The following is an 18,605-nucleotide window of genomic DNA, read 5'->3' on the forward strand; positions in this document are numbered from 1 at the left end:
TTAGCATAGAATCGTTAGGTATAGAGCCGCGTAAACCTAAAGCGGATCCGGACGAGCGCGCGTTAACTGTTTTAAATAGAACTTGCAATAAAATGAACGATTGCGATCGGTATGAGTCAGGCTTATTGTGGAAAACCGACAATGAAGTAATGCCGGACAATAAGAAACAAGCTCTAAGCCGTCTGTACAATCTAGAGAACAAATTAGATAAAAACTTAAACTTAAAAATAGAGTATTCGAAACAAGTAAATAACTTGCTAAGTTCGGGTTACGCAGAACTAGTGAGCACCCCAGCCACATCACCTCGCACCTGGTACTTACCTCATTTTTCAGTGGTTCATCCCCAAAAAGGTAAGGTGCGACTGGTTTTTGACGCTGCGGCTAAATGTGGGGGAAAATGTTTGAATGATGCGCTACTAACCGGGCCCGACTTATTGCAGTCGCTTTTCGGCGTTTTAGTTAGGTTCCGCGAAGGAAAAATAGCAGTAGTAGCGGACATCAAAGAGATGTTCTTACAAATAAAAGTGATTGAGTCGGATCGCGACAGCCTTCGTTTTCTGTGGCGAGGCGACGATAGAAACATCCCCCCGCGAGAATACCGTATGACCTCGCTTATTTTTGGGGCGGCCTCATCGCCGTGCGTGGCCATTCATGTTAAAAATAAAAACGCGCAAAACTTTAGTTCAGAGTACCCGAAGGTAGCTAAAGCTGCGGAACGGAACTTTTATATGGACGATTACTTAGACTCATTCGACGACGCGGACGAAGCCAGGCAAGCGGTCAATGCCATGTATAGGATTAACTTAGGCGCTTCGTTCGAGTTACGCGGTTGGGCGTCGAATGTGCCCGAAGTAATAAAAGACGTTTCCGATAAGCGAATTAGCGGCGCGACGACTTTAGGAAAAAGCGATACAGAGAGGACTTTAGGTCTCATTTGGAACCACGCTCGCGACACTCTAGGATTTAACGTGAACCTCAGAAACACGCCATCTAGTGTAATTTCAGGGGAAATTTTACCCACCAAGAGGCAAGTCACTAGCGCCGTCATGTCGGTTTTCGACCCGTTAGGATTAGTTTCGCCGGTAACTATGGTAGGTAAGTGCCTCATTCAGGAAATATGGCGTAGTGGCGTAGGTTGGGACGATCCTATAACTAAGGAACACCACATTACGTGGATGTCGTTTATTAATAATTTAAACTTGCTGAGGACTTTCGAAATAGAAAGATACGTACCTGCCCCGCCCTCTGGCGAGGGGGAGTTACACATATTTTGCGATGCTAGCGAAAAAGTTTATTCGGCCGCAGTTTATTTCGTTAGCATGAATAATAACACAAAGACGGCTAGATTAGTTACGGGAAAGGCGAAAGTAGCGCCGTTGAAACCAATTTCGATACCGCGATTAGAGTTGCAAGCCGCGGTTCTTGGTTCCCGCTTAGCAGAGTCAGTAAAACGGGAATCTGACTACAAAATTACAAAGTCGTATTACTGGTCGGATTCAAAAACGGTATTAGCTTGGATTAGGTCCGATCCGCGTACTTTCAAGTCGTTTGTCGCGCACCGGCTAGCCGAGATCGAAAGTACAACGACCCCGGCCGACTGGCGATGGGTGCCGAGCGCCGACAACGTCGCGGACGACGCTACCAAGGGCATTCCGGTGAATTTTAGTTCGACACACAGATGGTTTACAGGACCTAGCTTTATTTTAGACGACCCCGCGACATGGCCGTGCGAAAAGCGGACCGCGGCTCCCTTACCCCCTTCAGGGGAGGAGAGAATAATTAAGCAGGTTCACGTCTGTGTAGACCATGTAAATAACGATTACTTGCCTAAAGTTGAAAGGTTTTCGAAGTATAAGCGCCTGGTACGCGCTGCTGCCACCGTCTTGCTCTCGGCTGAGGCATTTAAAGCCAAATTGCTCAAGAGAAAAGTAAATACGGAAATCTCTCCTGATCACATCAGACTAGCAGAATTACTGCTTATCAAGAGGAGTCAGAACATCTCGTTCGCGGACGATATAAAGACGATAGAGGCTGGGCAACGACCTCCGAAGAGGTCCCCCTTTCACAAACTTGCTGTGAAACTCGACCGCAGCGGGATATTATACCTCGATAGCAGAGTGAAGGAAGAATATAATCTGCCTGTCCTACATGCGAAGGAAGAATTTACCCGACTGTTAGTGCATCACACGCACGCAGTATTTAACCACGGCAATCACCAAACCGTGATGAACGAGCTCCGACAGCGCTACCACATAATTGGACTACGCAGCATCCTTCGCTATATATGCAACAAGTGTCAATGGTGTAGAACCTACAGGGGAACTCCCTCTAAAATTCCCCTGGGTGACTTACCTCCTGAAAGACTGGCCCATAATCAGCCGCCGTTCACAGCCTTGGCGGTTGACTATTTTGGCCCAATGCAAGTCACGATCGGGCGAAGACACGAGAAGCGGTGGGGCGCACTTTACACGTGCCTCACCACTCGAGCCGTGCATCTGGAGCTGGTGCCTTCCCTATCTGCATCCTCCATGATCATGAGCTTGCGCCGAATGATGTCCCGCCGTGGCACTCCGACGGTCATATATAGCGACAACGGAACCAACTTTGTGGGCGCCGAGAAAGAAGTGACGGAAGCTCTTCAACAAAATGACGACGCGATGAAGGTCTTCGCCTCCGGAAAACAGATAATTTGGAAAAGAATACCCCCTGGGGCCCCGAACATGGGCGGCGCCTGGGAGAGATTAGTGAGATCTGTGAAGGCGGCATTACGAGTCACCTTAACTGAAAAGACGCCCCCAGATGAAGTGTTGCATACGCTGTTGCTGGAAGCAGAACATGTCATAAATACGAGACCGTTAACACCAGTAAATCCTGATCTAAACGAGGAATCACTGACCCCAAATCACTTCCTAATTGGGAGGTCAAGCGGGATGATACCTTTCGGCTCGTATAAAGACTACACAGCAGACAGTCGCTCGTGGAAAGCTGCGCAAAAGTTGGCCGAAGCGTTCTGGGCTCGATGGGTAGCAGAGTACAAACCCCAATTGATGCCTCGGCTCGGCAACCCGCAGCACAGCAACCTCAACCCCGGAGACATCGTTATAATATGTGATAGAACGATGCCCCGTGGAATATGGCCTAGAGGTGAAATAATAAAGACTTTCCCAGGTCCAGACGGGCGGGTTAGAGTAGCAGAAGTCCGTACAGCCGCCGGACTAATTCGTCGCCCAGCCTCTCGTCTGATTCTCGTAAGCAGCCAGGAATAAAACGTTTAGGTGCTTGCGCACGAGGGGGAGACTGTAAATAATAGCTTAGTTTTATTCCCTCTTTTGTTTACACTTAGATTTAAGATTTCATATTAGTAATTCCTATTGGAAAATGTTTATCTTGTGTCTCATTTTTATAATATTGCTGTCTTTCTCGCATAGTTGCACTCGAACTATTGTTGTCTCTTTTTTACATGGCTTTGTTTTACATATTTTATTGTTTATTTATCTTATAAGAATGTTTGTTTACCATTGTATTAGCTTATAAGAATCCCATTTGATGTCATATTATGTGTAAAATGTTATATTTCAATAAACGGACTGCATTCGTTCGACAACAACCGATAGAACCCCACGGGCTCTAACGGTACAAATTTCATATATAAACACGCACTTTCTCGGTGCATACACATTCACTTCCGACAAGCCAAGCAGATGCATGCGTAAGCCCTGCTCCACCACACTCCGCTCCAAGCAGTACCAAGTTCACTCCTGTGTTTCCTTCTCGTCTCCTGCACCTCCTTCTCCAGGAATCTTCCATCCGGCATCCTTCACCCTTCAAGATACAGTCCACTGCTCTGCCACCCGGCGACCACGGCCCCGCCGAGTTTGTCGTGTCGCCAACAATAACCCTTGTTTTATTAATACTAAACGACATACGTTTGATATGCAGGTTTTTATCCGTTTAAGGGGTTTTTATAATCTACTAGCTGCCCCGGTGAACTTCGTGTCACTTTAAAACCTTCCCTGGACTTCTACGAATATTTTAAGACTAAAATCAGCCCAATCCGTTCAGCCGTTTTCGAGTTTTAGCGCGACTAACACATTTTAAGATCCATTTTTATATACAAGACAAGAAGATATATTAATACGTGAGCCAAAAACTTTATTTCCCTTTTGACAAAAAATAGGGAAATTGTAAATGTATAACTGTGCAAAATATGAAATTTTGCACAGTTATACATAGTTTATATGGTGAAGGAGTGCATCGAGCTAATATTATTTTGAAATTATGCTTTTATCGTACATTTTTTTAACAAATAAAACATTACACACACAACACACACACTAGGAAAATGACAGATTTTTGAGTGACAAGCCTATATATATACTACTCTTTTATTTATGGTTGAAGTCTGTTGACAACAAGGTGACAAATTGAAAATGGATTATAGTTTTTTTTATTGCATCTTAGGAACTATTAGAAAATGCACACGGCCAGTCTGAGATCAGTTGAGAGTCCCAGAGACAAGAGTTGAAAAAAATATGATAAAGTCAATATTTTTTTACAAAATATAGGTAGTAGTCCTAATGTCGTAATTAAGATCGAATTTCGACCATTGGGCGATCTCTAGTATTATAAAAATTGTCCCCTAAGCAAAATTTTCTTTGATGTATTTAGTAACTTAAACTATCAGGTTCCAGCAAATAGATCACGATGTTTATATTATTATTTAAATTTAAGTAGTATTATTTAAATATAGCGAAAAGTGAGAATCAAAGCTGTACAAGAAATAAGCATTTTTTAAAGATATTTTTCAGTCCGTGTAAAATATTTTGACACATGCCTGAATACGAATAACATTCCATAATCATATTTTAATTTGTACAATATATAAATACCATTCAAAGGTACAACTAGTGAGATTAACTATCGGCCGTACATCATAAGGTAAGTATGAGTTACGTTATAATTTAAAAAATTGTATTTTTTAAAATCTCAATTCTTTATTTGAATCTTGGTAGTGAATAGTAATTTATTACCAAGATTTCAACCCTTATTTTCGATTAAATTTTGTAGTCCAAAAACTGCAACATTTAGACTCTCCTGAAATTAAATCCGGGTTAATTGATACTCATTAGTTATCCATCGCGTTATTCGTATTTTTTTATTTTCATGAAATAAGGGGGCAAACGAGCACACGGGTCACCTGATGGAAAGCAACTTCCGTCGCCCATGGACATTCGCAGCATCAGAAGAGCTGCAGGTGCGTTGCCGGCCTTTTAAGAGGGAATAGGGTAATAGGGGAGGATAAGGATGGGAAGAGAAGGGAATAGGGGAGGGTAGGGAAGCGAATAGGGTAGGGGTCAGGGGATTGGGCCTCCGGTAAACTCACTCACTCGGTCAAACGGTTTTCTGTGAGAACGTAGCATTTCTCCGGTCGAGCCAGCCCATTCGTAACGAAGAATGGCTCTCCCACGTCTATTTTTATTTACGTAAGATGTAACATCATATTGTTATTAGATACAAGGTTAATTTTAACTTATATCTGCGCTAGCACAGAGAAATTATGTAATTTTAGGGAGAAATAAACATACATTAATAATGTTTTAATACTTCATAATGTATTATGACTAGCTTTTACCCGCGGCTTCGCTCATGTAAAAAAGTATTATTATTATATACAATCTTTCATCCCCTATTTTTTTTATTTATCAAATACCTTTCTTAAGGAATGCCTACGTTATAACATCTACCCGCATGCCAAATTTTAGCTCAAGCCGTCGAGTGGTTTGGACTGTGCGTTGATAGATCACTATGTCGGTCAGTCAGTCAGTCACCTTTGAGTTATATATATTTAAATATGACCGTGTTCACAGATACAATGAAGTTGCTTCTCCTGGTCTTGTCCTGCGTCGCGCTGGTTGCAGCCTATGGTGATCTTGATGACAACCAATACGGCAAACTGCTAGACAACAGGGCTAACTTGGAGGCTTTCTTCAAGTGTCTGGTAGACCAGGGACCCTGCAAAGATGATTTCGCGACTAAAGCGAAAAGTAAGTATTTAATCTAATTATGGTTATTGAAATTCTATTAGCTACGGTGCCGCGATGTAGCCTATCAGGTATATCGTGTCAAACTGCTGTCATATACTACGATTTAGCTGTCATGAGTTACGATATAGCTGTCATGTGTCACGAAAATATTCTATTTGACATGTCACACGATAGACCTGACTGCTACATCGCGGCACCTGGTGGCCAATATAATTTAAACAACCCTAATTGCTTTGATTTGATTTTAAGTTTGTTAAAGATTTTAAAATTAGTTCAAAAAAGTACTGAAATTATATGTATTATTTATTTATAAATATAAATAGACCACAATAAAAATTTGGAACGAAGTTCCTTATCGCGCGTTCGGCGTTGCGACAGGAGGCTAGATGGAACGACACTTGACCACGACACTTTTTTAGCACCTGCGAAGTAGGGGCAGATGGCGTTGATAAGTATATTGAGTGGTACTTAGTATTCCTGTGCGTCAACTAGATGGCTTATTGAGAATAAGCAGCGACATGTACCGGACGTTTAAATAAATTTTATTGCAATTCCACAAAAGTGTCGTTGTTAGTATTCCTGGCGCCTGAAAGCGCCATCTATATATTTAATAGATGGCGTTTTTTTAAATAACTTTGTTCCATCCGGGTGTCCCTCTTTTTTAATACTTTCTCACTTATTAATTAAAAGACAAGTCATATTATATTTTAATTGATTTTTTTCGATCATTAATTGAAATTCATTAGCAGTAAAAATGAATGATAATTAATGATAATTGCAAGTGACGAAAATATCAAATCTGCCAATTTAATATGACGCTCGCAACTCCGTTACGCCAAAATTCGTTTAGCGCGCGGGACCCGTACATTTTCCGGGATAAAAAGTATCCTCTGTCCTTTCCCGGGTCTCAAAGTAAACAGACAGACAGACACACTTTCGCATTTACAACATTAGTATGAATTCTAAGTGAAGAACATTATAGTAATTTATTACCAACTAGCTGTCCCGGCAAACGTTGTTTTGCCATAAAATGATTTTCCCTGTTTTCATGCTTTTCTCTTGAAGTTTATTCTGATTTTTTTTTCTATAGACCTCACGGAGCCCGAGACCTTTCCAACGAATGTAGAACTGTGGAAATCGGTTCGTGTGTTCTGGAGTTATAGTGTCAGGAAGAAAAACCCGACTTATTTTTATATATAAGATAATAATATATCAATTCCATTTACAGGTCATATGGCGCAGTTTTACGCTGACGGATGCAACGAGTGTGATGAGAGACAGAAGCATTACTCCCATCTGATGATACTCCTAGTCAAAAACGACTACCCAGAAATATTCAAGGCGCTCGAAGCTAAATACGACCCTAAAGGAAATGTTGCCAACGTAGAAAATAAACTGAAGAATATGTAAAAGTAACAAGTTAGTTACCGACCTACGAACAATAAAAACTAAGGAAACGTTCCCATACTTCAACTGTTTTGAATTTGGTTCCTTTTCGCACACTGAAATAAGGCAATCGCACCGAAACACCACTTTTTACGAAATAAAGCCGTTGACAATAATTGTCACTTATTTATTACACAAAATTGTGTACCAAACACAATATGCATAAATTATGCATGTATTCGGTACTCATTTTGTAGACTCGTGGAACAAATTTTTTGACACAGTTAGGTTACTCTTCCTTAGTTAACCGACTTCCAAAAACGATGAGGTTATACGTTCGGCTGTGGATATGTTTTTTTTTATGTATGTTCAACGATTACTCCGCCGTTTGTGAACCGATTTTCAAAATTTTTATTTTGTTATATTAGGTTTCACTTCAATTTGGTCCCATTTTCACAAAAGTGGTGACCTGATGATGGGATCCATGAGTAATCGAGGGAACTCCTCAAAATTCAAATGGAAACATATGGTTTTTTTTTGGTTTCATATGAAGTATTTCAGGCATATGTTACCAAAAAGTAAGATTTTGAAGCAGGACACACCATGGTTCGAAGGTGGTGAACAGAACTCCTTACTCCTTATAGATACATATTTGGGGGTTTCGGCGTTGTCTTAAGAACTGAAAGTATATACTACCATGCAAATTTAATTAATCATCATCATCATCACCACTATTTCACCATACATCCATGAGTAATCGAGGGAACTCCTCAAAATTTATATGGAAACATATAGTGATTTCGATTAAATGAGAAGTATCCTAAGCATATTCTATCAAAAAGCAAGATTTTGCAATTAGATAATATACCATGGTTCCGAAGGTGCTAAGAGAACTCCGGATTCCTTATAAATACAAGTTTGCGGCTTTCGGGGTTGGTTTAAGAACTGAAAGCAAATGCTACTATGCAAGTTACATTCATCATCATCATCACTACCACCAGTCACCAGAACATGAATTATCTAATTATGACCCTATTATTGGTACTTTAAGATCAAAACCCGAATTTGTCGAACGATTTAAAAAATTGTAATTTTAATTCAATGTAAATGATTTGACCTTGGTTACCAAGTTAGCAATTTGATCATGAGATCTTTGAGGTATGCTAATCTCCTTAAAATTTATACTGACGATTATAGTTATATTTGAGCATAATATTATATTATGTTGAGCTGATGAGTTTTCATTAGTGTAATGATAGAAAGAAAGTCACTGAACAGAACTTTAGAGCCTTTAAATACAGGTGTATGAACATTAATTTTATCATTGCTTGATTAACGTCAAGCATATTATACAGTGGTATATGCTTGGAGTTGCTTAAGCAATTCTGAAGTGGTAGTGATCTCAGACAACGAGTTCTCACATCATGAAAGTGTATCCTGGATCCAAAGTCACTTATCATAACACATTAGTCTGTACAGGAAACCTTATAAATGACTAAAAAGAGTGAAATTATTATTTTTAGCAAAAAATTAAAACCGACTTCCAGGGTAAAAACAATAATAATTTATAATGAACAAAAAAGTATTAAATAATTTAATAATTCTCACTCTTTGAAGTGCCTTAGGCATAATTCTCCTAAACCTCAACTATTTCTGTACACAATATCTTCATTATTTTGAAGTCGGTACCAGTTTTAAATATAAAAAATATTTTGGCATAGAACTCAGTATTAGTAGCTGGTACTGTCTTCAAAATAATAAAGATTGTGTACAGAAATAGTTGAGGTTTAGGAGAATTATGCCTAAGGCACTTCAAAGAGTGAGAATTATTAAATTATTTAATACTTTTTTGTTCATTATAAATTATTATTGTTTTTACCATGGAAGTCGGTTTTAATTTTTTGTTAAAAGTAATAATTTTTAAATTATTCGTAGTTACCGTCCAAGTTAATACAATAATTTTATTTTATTTGAAAAACAAACAAGTATACAAATAAATTTTAAATGAAATTACATAATATCTTAAAAATAAATAATTGTACACTTAACTACGTTTTACAGATTACTTGATATATTCCTCTTATGTTAGGGCCCCACGCCGTAACCTATGTTAGTGCATGGCCAATGGCTATATTCTTTTTTTTTTTTTTATGAAATAAGGGGGCAAACGAGCAAACGGGTCACCTGATGGAAAGCAACTTCCGTCGTCCATGGACACTCGCAGCATCAGAAGAGCTGCAAGTGCGTTACCGGCCTTTTAAGAGGGAATAGGGTAATAGGGGAGGGTAGGGAAGGGAAGGGAATAGTTGAGGGTAGGGAAGGGAATAGGGTAGGGGTAAGGGGATTGGGCCTCCGGTAAACTCACTCACTCGGCGAAACACAGCGCAAGCGCTGTTTCACGCCGGTTTTCTGTGAGAACGTGGTATTTATCCGGTCGAGCCGGCCCATTCGTGCCGAAGCATGGCTCTCCCACGTATTCGTATGTTAGGCTATATTGCTACGTTTTCCGTCATTCAGTTCTTGGACGTATTGGTCGCTGTTCGATAGATCGACGGAGAAGATGTGATTTTTTAATATTGAGAACTACTTTAGGGTCACCGCAGATATACAATTTACGTACTTTCACAATATAATTGGTAATTTTATTAACTGTACGGGTAATCGGAAGAGAATCGCGGTTCTGGAGGTATACTACGAAACCGTTTTGAGACTCAAACAACAAAACGAGAATGATGCGTCCTGCTCTAACAACGTCAATTAACGTTTATTACAGTAGGACGTTATTGTTTGTGCCTCAATACGGTTTCGTGGTACGGCCCCTGATACGATTGGTATCCAATTATTTAGTTGTACAATTTAGTTGGAAAAATGTGCGAGCTCTCATAAGTCGCTCTATAGCTATTGCTATACTATGCGATTTAGTTGGCTAACTTGAAATTGTAAGTCTGCGGTCGCTCTAAGATATTGTGATTTGTGATTTCTTAATATTGATAACTACTTGCCGTGCCGGGGCAACAAACTTAATTGTTGGCTTTGCCCTAGTCATGTTAAAAATAAACCAAAACTAACTTTTTTTTTTACTTATTATTACACTAGTTTTTATTGTAATTTAGTTTTATTGCATTAGTTTATGGTTTTAATATAATTTTTTGTTTTAATAAATAACCAAAACTATTTCTTGAAATAAAATAGGTGATTTCAATGCATAATAAAAGTGACATGAAAATTTTGTAGTTTTCCTTAAAATAGTTTTCCCCATAGTTTAAATGCGCAGACAGAAAAATATGTTATTTTTAATTATTTAATTTACATCGCGATTAGCGATCGACCGATTTGACTCTTCGATGCAATAAAAGCTAATGGCCTAGCATCTCACTCTATAGAAGGGCCTCCACCGAGCTGGTTTGGATAATGGATGAAATGTATTTTTCCCCAATATTACCCGATTAGAATGTCACACGTGTGACTTTAGGGGAGGGGGCCATAGCGTAATTGGGTGGGGGAGGGTAGGGTAAGGGAATAGGGTACGGGATTGGGCCTCCGGTAAACTCGGCGAAACACAGCGCAAGCGCTGTTTCACGCCGGTTTTCTGTGAGCGCGTGGTATTTCTCCGGTCTAGCCGGCCCATTCGTGCTGAAGCATGGCTCTCCCACGGTAAAAAATTATTTATTCCATATACTTTATAGAAAACGAGTTCAGAGTCAATGAATTTTAAGGTGGTTTGCTGATCATTTCCGGTTGTTTTTGAGCCCGCAAACTAACATAATCTTAAAGAAGACAATGAAAGGAACAAAATATAAAAAAAATAATGACACGTAATGAGGGCAAAATACCTCCCTCATCATATACATATAGAGGCTTGCCTCACCCACTTCCGGCCAAAAAAATTGGTTTGCGTGTTTTTTTCCTGAAAGGTAAAGACATTTTCTATTGAATACACTTCAGGTAAACCAGTGCACATGGTGAGGGCAATATAATAGGGTAGGGTAGGGAAGGGAAGGGACGGGTATAGTTGAGGGTAGGGAAGGGAATAGGATAGGGTAGGGGATTGGGGTAAACTCACTCACTCGGCGAAACACAGCGCAAGCGCTGTTTCACGCCGGTTTTCTGTGAGAACGTGGTATTTATCCGGTCGAGCCGGCCCATTCCTGCCGAAGCATGGCTCTCCCACGTATGACACCAATTTTCAAAACTTCCGGAAAACTTTCCAGGTAAAACTACCAAATGACTGTAGTATTTATGAACGTATCGAGAAAAGGAACTAACGCTTCTATCATACAAAAACGTCATTTTTGACTGTTCTCCCTTACCAGCAGCGCCCATTTACATCATTGACATATTCATTTAAAGCCTTGTCGAACTGTATCGTGACACATGACAGCTATATAGTGACATATGAAAGCAGTTTCACACGATAGACCCTAAGGCTACATAGCGGTACTAAGTGGCAAATAGAATAATTTTAAACACCCTCATTGATCCTTTTAAGAGGAGTCCACACCGCCGTTTTTTCCATACAGACGTTGTCCCCTGTTTCCTCCCTGGATAATGCTAGTAGAGTTATAATTTTTTTCCTGAATATCTACAGCCACTAATACAATGTCCCTATGTTTTATTTTTTTCATAATTTAATTATTAAATAAGATATGAACGTTCAAAAACCCAAAAAAAATGGCCAGATTTTCAGCTGTGTTCAAACATCCAGAAAACAGATTTGGCTGCGTTTTACAAAAAAAAAAAAACATAGGAACACAGCTCAAGCATTTCTTTAATCATTAATGAAAAAAGTACCTAAATCGGTTAAGTTTTGGAGAAGGAATCAGGGGACAACGAATCTTTGATTTTCTGCAGATGTCTTTATCGCGTTCTGCGGTATAGGCTTGAGGCAAGGGAGACAGGGAGACAGCTATAGATATTGCACGTACTTTTTTTTTCATTTCTCTAGCCTCTGGTGTATCCTCTTAAGAGGCTTTCAGTCGAATCTCACAACAAATCCTTTAAAACACGCAACACATGCACCTTTCTTCTGATTAATTTCGTTGCGGGTTCCAAGACAGATTTAGCTTGTGCCTTGGGCATCCCTGAGATCATATCAAAGGGTTTTCGTGGTTGGTTACCACTGTTGATCCTGGCGACACAGTAGTTCCAGTGGTGGGAATGTGTGGTAGGCCAATAACACATGCACCTACTATCTACATATTAAAATCATCGTTACCCACATTTTTAAATATTATTTAACCTTGTTTTACTATGGTGTAATACAGAACTATTTAACGAATTTTATTATGTTTTAATCTTACGAATAATTGTATTATATTATTCATGTCACCATCATAATAATATTGGTACAAAAAATAAATTTTTGTGATTTAAGTACACCTTAACAAGCATGCTCTGTTTAGTGACCGTACCAAATATAACATTTAGGGCCCGTTTCACCACTTCCTGATAAGTGCCGGATAAGCTATCCACTACTTAATTTGACAGATAGAGTATGGAGAATCTGTCAAACAAGTTGTGGATAGCCTATTCGGCATTTTATCAGGAAGTGGTAAAACGGGCCCTTATTAAATATAAAATAACACTTTATATTTACAAGTACTCTTAACTTATAAAAACATTTTAATATTTAAAAACATGCTGTAAGAAGAATGCTTTAGTTTAAATGTGTTTAGCCAAAATGTTACTATTAATACCTAATATTATATTTATTTATTTATTTATGCTTTTTGCACAATGTTGGTACATAGGCGGACTTAATGCCAGATGGAATTCTCTACCAGTCAACCTTTAGGTGTCCAGAAACAAAATTGTGTAGGTGCCAATAGTGCGAAAGGATGAAGAAAATAAATAAAATAAATGAAGAGTAATCTAAATATAACTTAAGTCATAAGCAAACATATATTTCAATGTCTTAATAATATTATTTTACTATATTTATAATATAATATTATTTTACTATATTAACAATCTTAGTATATTTAACTAACTCTGAATATATATATAAATATATATAAATATATATATATATATATATATATATATATATATATATATATATATATATATATATATATATATATATATATATATATATATATATATATATATATATATATATATATATATATATATATATATATATATATATATATAGAGTGTATATAGAGTGTCGCCCATGGACACTCGCAGCATCAGAAGAGCTGCATGTGCGTTGCCGGCCTTTTAAGAGGGAATAGGGTAATAGGGGAGGGTAGGGAAGGGAAGGGAATAGGGGAGGGTAGGAAAGGGAGTAGGGTAGGGGATTGGGCCTCCGGTAAACTCACTCACTCGGCGAAACACAGCGCAAGCGCTGTTTCACGCCGGTTTTCTGTGAGAACGTGGTATTCATCCGGTCGAGCCGGCCCATTCGTGCCGAAGCATGGCTCTCCCACGTATAAATTACATTAAAACATAATAATTTGAGTAATATTTATTTTAATTTAAAATGTAAGGGAAATGACATGTATGGACAAAATGACATAGTGCCCTTCTAAAATCTATAAAGGTCCGCAGCATTACGGAATCCTAGACGGTTTTTTAAAGGCCCTAAATCGCTGAACTGATTTTGATAGGTAAATTGACAGAAAACTATTTCCAATTGCGAGTAAATATTATAATAAGTAAGTGTAATCTACTAAATAAATTTTAATTTGATAATCTATTACTTTATGATATATTTTTCTATTTGAATATGCCAGTTATTTTAACAGGACTTTTTATTACTTCTGCAACGAAATCAGAACAAACTACTCCTGTTAATAAAACACAAAATCATTAGCTGAAAAAAATGTTTACGATGAACAATACTGTACATAATCAAATAAAATGTGATTTTTATTTTCGGACAGCTAGTAAAATATAAAAAAAAACCGTCTAGGGTTCCGTAATGCTGCGGAACTTTATAGATTGCCTCTACCGTTATGAATAATGAAAATGTAGGTAAGTATAGAAGACATCAAAAAATTTACTCATAAGGGTCAATTCAGCTCGCAACGCATGCAGTTTCTAAAGGGCATTGGGTAACTTTGTATGGACCTGTGGCGTCATTTTTTTTCCAGCGGCCAGGGATAAAACCATAACTATTTTGTAGCACTACATTAGAGAAAAATATATCAGTAACAAAAACTGTTCTAAGTAATATCGGAGCTGAGCTACGATTATTTTAGTATATTTATTTTTGCGCCTTATTTTCACAAAATCAATAGTAATTAACGTTACTTTATGGAGCTATCCTTAACAAACAGGCGTAGAAAGGGTATATTAATCTGTTGGATTTATTTTTCTCACTAACTATTGCCCACGACTTCGTCCGCGTCAAATATGAATAATTTTTCATACCTATTTTCACACTGGGTTTAACACTCGTCCAACTACAATATAGCAAGACTTGAGACTATATTCCATTAGACAGTGGTTTTCAAAGGGCCGGATGCAATATTAGGCAATTATAATTATTGTTCTTGTGTATTAATGTGTTGTGGGTAAAATGACTCTAGGGTGTTGTTCCCATAATATAATGTTAATTATTTCCACTATTTAGCGAATTTTGCAGTATGCAAAGTAGTATGATACCCGACGCCATGCCACATGCTTTCGGCAAAATTTTCAGTCCAGCTTTTGATCTACTTCCCGACTCATTATAGAAGTACAGCTGCAGGAATGTTTTATAGAATACAAGCTGTCCCGGTGAACTTCGTGTCACTTTAAAACCCTTCCTGGACTTCTTTCGACGAATATTTTAAGACTAAAATCATCCCAATCCGTTCAGCCGTTTTCGTGTTTTATACGTGGGAGAGCCATGCTTCGGCACGAACGGGCCGGCTCGACTGGAGAAATACCACGTTCTCACAGAAAACCGGCGTAAAACAGAGCTTGCACTGTGTTTCGCCGAGTGAGTGGGCTTACCGGAGGCCAAAACCCCTCCCCTATTCCCTTCCTTTCCCATCCCTTCCCCTTCCCTATTCCCTCTTAAAAGGACACAATGCACCTGCAGCTCTTCTGATGCTGCGAATGTCCATGGGCGACGGAAGTTGCTTTCCATCAGGTGACCCGATTGCTTGTTTGCCCCCTTATTTCATAAAAAAAAACCGTACTTATACTAATATTATTAAGTTGAAGTGTTTGTGTGTTTGAAAGTGCTAATCTCAGGAACTGCTTGTTCGATTTGAAAAAATATTTTTGTATTGGATAGGCCATTCATCGAGGAAGGCTTTAAGCTAATAAATAACGCTGTTTTATTGTATTTTCCTGAATATTCATGTTATGATTGAATTTACGTTTAGTTGAAAATACGAACTTAAAATGCCTAATATCTCGGCTCCGAGTTTACCTATGTTATGTCTCCCATAATAAAGTTTACTCCCCTTGATATGTTCTTTCATAATATGCCGGTTTGGCAAGTGGCCGCGATTTTTGAAAATGACGCCAATATTACCCAAACCCCTTTGTATTGAATTAACAGACTTGCATGACGTCTTTCGCAATTAAAATCTGTCAATTTCGTCGCGTTGCGTTGCGGTCTGAATTGACCCTTATTTGTTGACATGTTGGCTTCCATATTGACCTTATTTGTTAATTAATATATGTATATTATATAATATCGTACGCAATATACGCATTTTGTAATATTACGATCAATATTAAGAATACGGAACCCTCTTTAAACATGCTCTTGATTAGTTTTTTTTTTTACTTTTTTATTATTTAGCTCTTCATTCCATGTTAGGTAATTAGGTACGTAAAAATAATAAATTAATTTTATCTTTTTTAAGCGGAAACATACCTATATATTGCCACTATACAAATATTCTATTACATTACTATTTGACGTTTTTTTGAAAAGAAGTGATTTTGGAAAAGTGAAAATTACTGCAACTTTTTAGTTAGGTATGTATTCTGCATTTTCTATTCTTATCTGACAGTCTTTATGTCCAAGTAATCTATACTAATATTATAAAGAGGTAAACTTTGTTTGTTTGTTTGTTTAATTGTAATGAATAGGCTCAAAAACTACTGGACCGATTTTAAAAATTCTTTCACCATTCGAAAGCTACATTATTTACGAGTATTTTTATTTTGGAGAATATAGGGTTCCGAAAGATATTTCAGTTTTTTCGGAAACAACCAGAAAATTTACTTATTTTGCGTACGCTGCCTAAACTATAAAAGATAGAACTATACAATGTTCTAAGTAAATATAGATCTTATAAATATCTACAAAAATGTCCGCGACACAATATACCTATCTATGTCAAGTGAGGCACAAAAACTATTTTTTTATTTAAAAATCTTGATTTTTTTTTGGACTACATTTAAACGCATTTATTTTACTCATGCTAATAATCCTTATCAAAATAAATAATTTCATCACTAAGTACAGTTTATGTAGATTATATTTGCTCTTTGAATGATTAAAATTGGACGTTTGGTTTAGAAGTTATGGCGAAATTAAAATATTTGCGATTTACGCCCGTTTCGAAGTGGGCGCTACCAATGCCACAGAATAGATAATAGTACAAACTGTACGTCAATGCAGGGGTGCGCATTGTACACGTTGAAAATGTCTACAGAAAACTCCGCGATGGTATATTATTATTATTATTTTATAAAATAAGGGGGCAACCGATCAAACGGGTCACCTGATGGAAAGCAACTTCCATCGCCCATGGACACTCGCAGCATCAGAGGAGCTGCAGGTGCGTTACCGGCCTTTTAAGAGGGGAGGGCAAGGATGGGAAGGGAAGGGAAGGGAATAGGGGAGGATAGGGAAGGGAATAGGGTATGGGATTGGGCTTCCGGTAAACTCACTCGGCGAAACACAGCGTAAGCGTTGTTTCACGCCGGTTTTCTGTGAGAACGTGGTATTTCTCTGGTCGAGCCGGCCCATTCGTGCCGAAGCACGGCTCTCCCACGTATAAGTATATCTCATATGGATATATCCCACATTAACATATTTTTTGTCATTTACTTTTAACTTTAATTAATGTCTAATTTTCGAAGCGATTTTAACCAATACGGCAATAATCCTTATTCAATTAAATACTTTAAATACATTATTGATTATGGCCCTTTACAGCATAATTATTACGATTTTAATTTTAAATGAATATTTTCGAAGATATTACAGATTTAAAAATTGCGGGACGTAAGTAGCTTTTGCGGCAGTACCGACCAATGCGGGCCACGGCCCGTGGTCATTACTACCCGTGGCCCATGGGTAGTAATGAAAATAAATTATTTAAAATCAAACTACTGAATAGATTTTAATCATTTTTTTAGTGACTTAGGCCATAATTTATTTTATACCCGTGCGAAGCCGGGGCGGGTCGCTAGTTAGTAATATAAAGAAAAGTGACTGTTAGTTTGTTTTCATCGAAAATGGGGCGAAAGTTAGAAAATGCTTGTAAACATTTTGTAACGTAAAAACATTTACTAACAAATGTTGTCAATTGTAACATTATGCTAGGAACTGTTACATGTTATAAGTATTCCTACACTAATAGAAAATGTTTACTAACATTTTATAACATTTAAATCTGGCTTTATCTGACAGTCTTTATATACCAAACAAAAGGTAACACAATATGTTTTATTTTGTTATAATTTGTTTTGCTATAATTTGTTAAGAGTCCGTATACGAAATTTTGCCGATTTCGCTCATTAACAGACGTGATTTAACAGTTAAAATACAGTATTTCTATAAGTTTTAATGCACAACATGTAAGATCATTTCAATTATAATCTAATGTTGGAGCTAGATTTTTGTTTTTTTTAAAGTATTTTTAAATAATCTAACTCAAACCCTCGACAGTTTTGTGATTTTTGCTGTAAAAGGTTTAGAATATCACCTGTTTATGGATTGTATTGACGTCTTAACGGTATGAAAAAAATACAATGTACTGTTGAGAAAGTCGTCTATACAATGTTGGAATTACTTTTTACCACTTTAATATGAAATAGTTGAGTAAAAAAATATGTAACTCGGCAAAAGTTTAGAGAAAATGGGCAAAGAATTGCTTTTTAATTTCGGCAACTTGGAGCTGTAATTCATAAAAAGATAACGACAGAAATAATCTATAGATAAAATTCTATCTAATTCGAGAAAAAAGAAAAAAAAAAGAAAAGCAAATTATG

General features: G+C 37.6%; 1 protein-coding gene across 1 annotated transcript in view; it reads left to right on the forward strand.

Moving 5' to 3' along the window:
• LOC121727921 (myb protein) overlaps window positions 1-18,605 on the forward strand; it is a 525,795-nt gene that overhangs the window by 112,675 nt on the left and 394,515 nt on the right. The window lies entirely within an intron of this gene.

Source organism: Aricia agestis, chromosome 6, assembly GCF_905147365.1.
Source record: "Aricia agestis chromosome 6, ilAriAges1.1, whole genome shotgun sequence".
Lineage (NCBI taxonomy): Eukaryota > Metazoa > Arthropoda > Insecta > Lepidoptera > Lycaenidae > Aricia > Aricia agestis.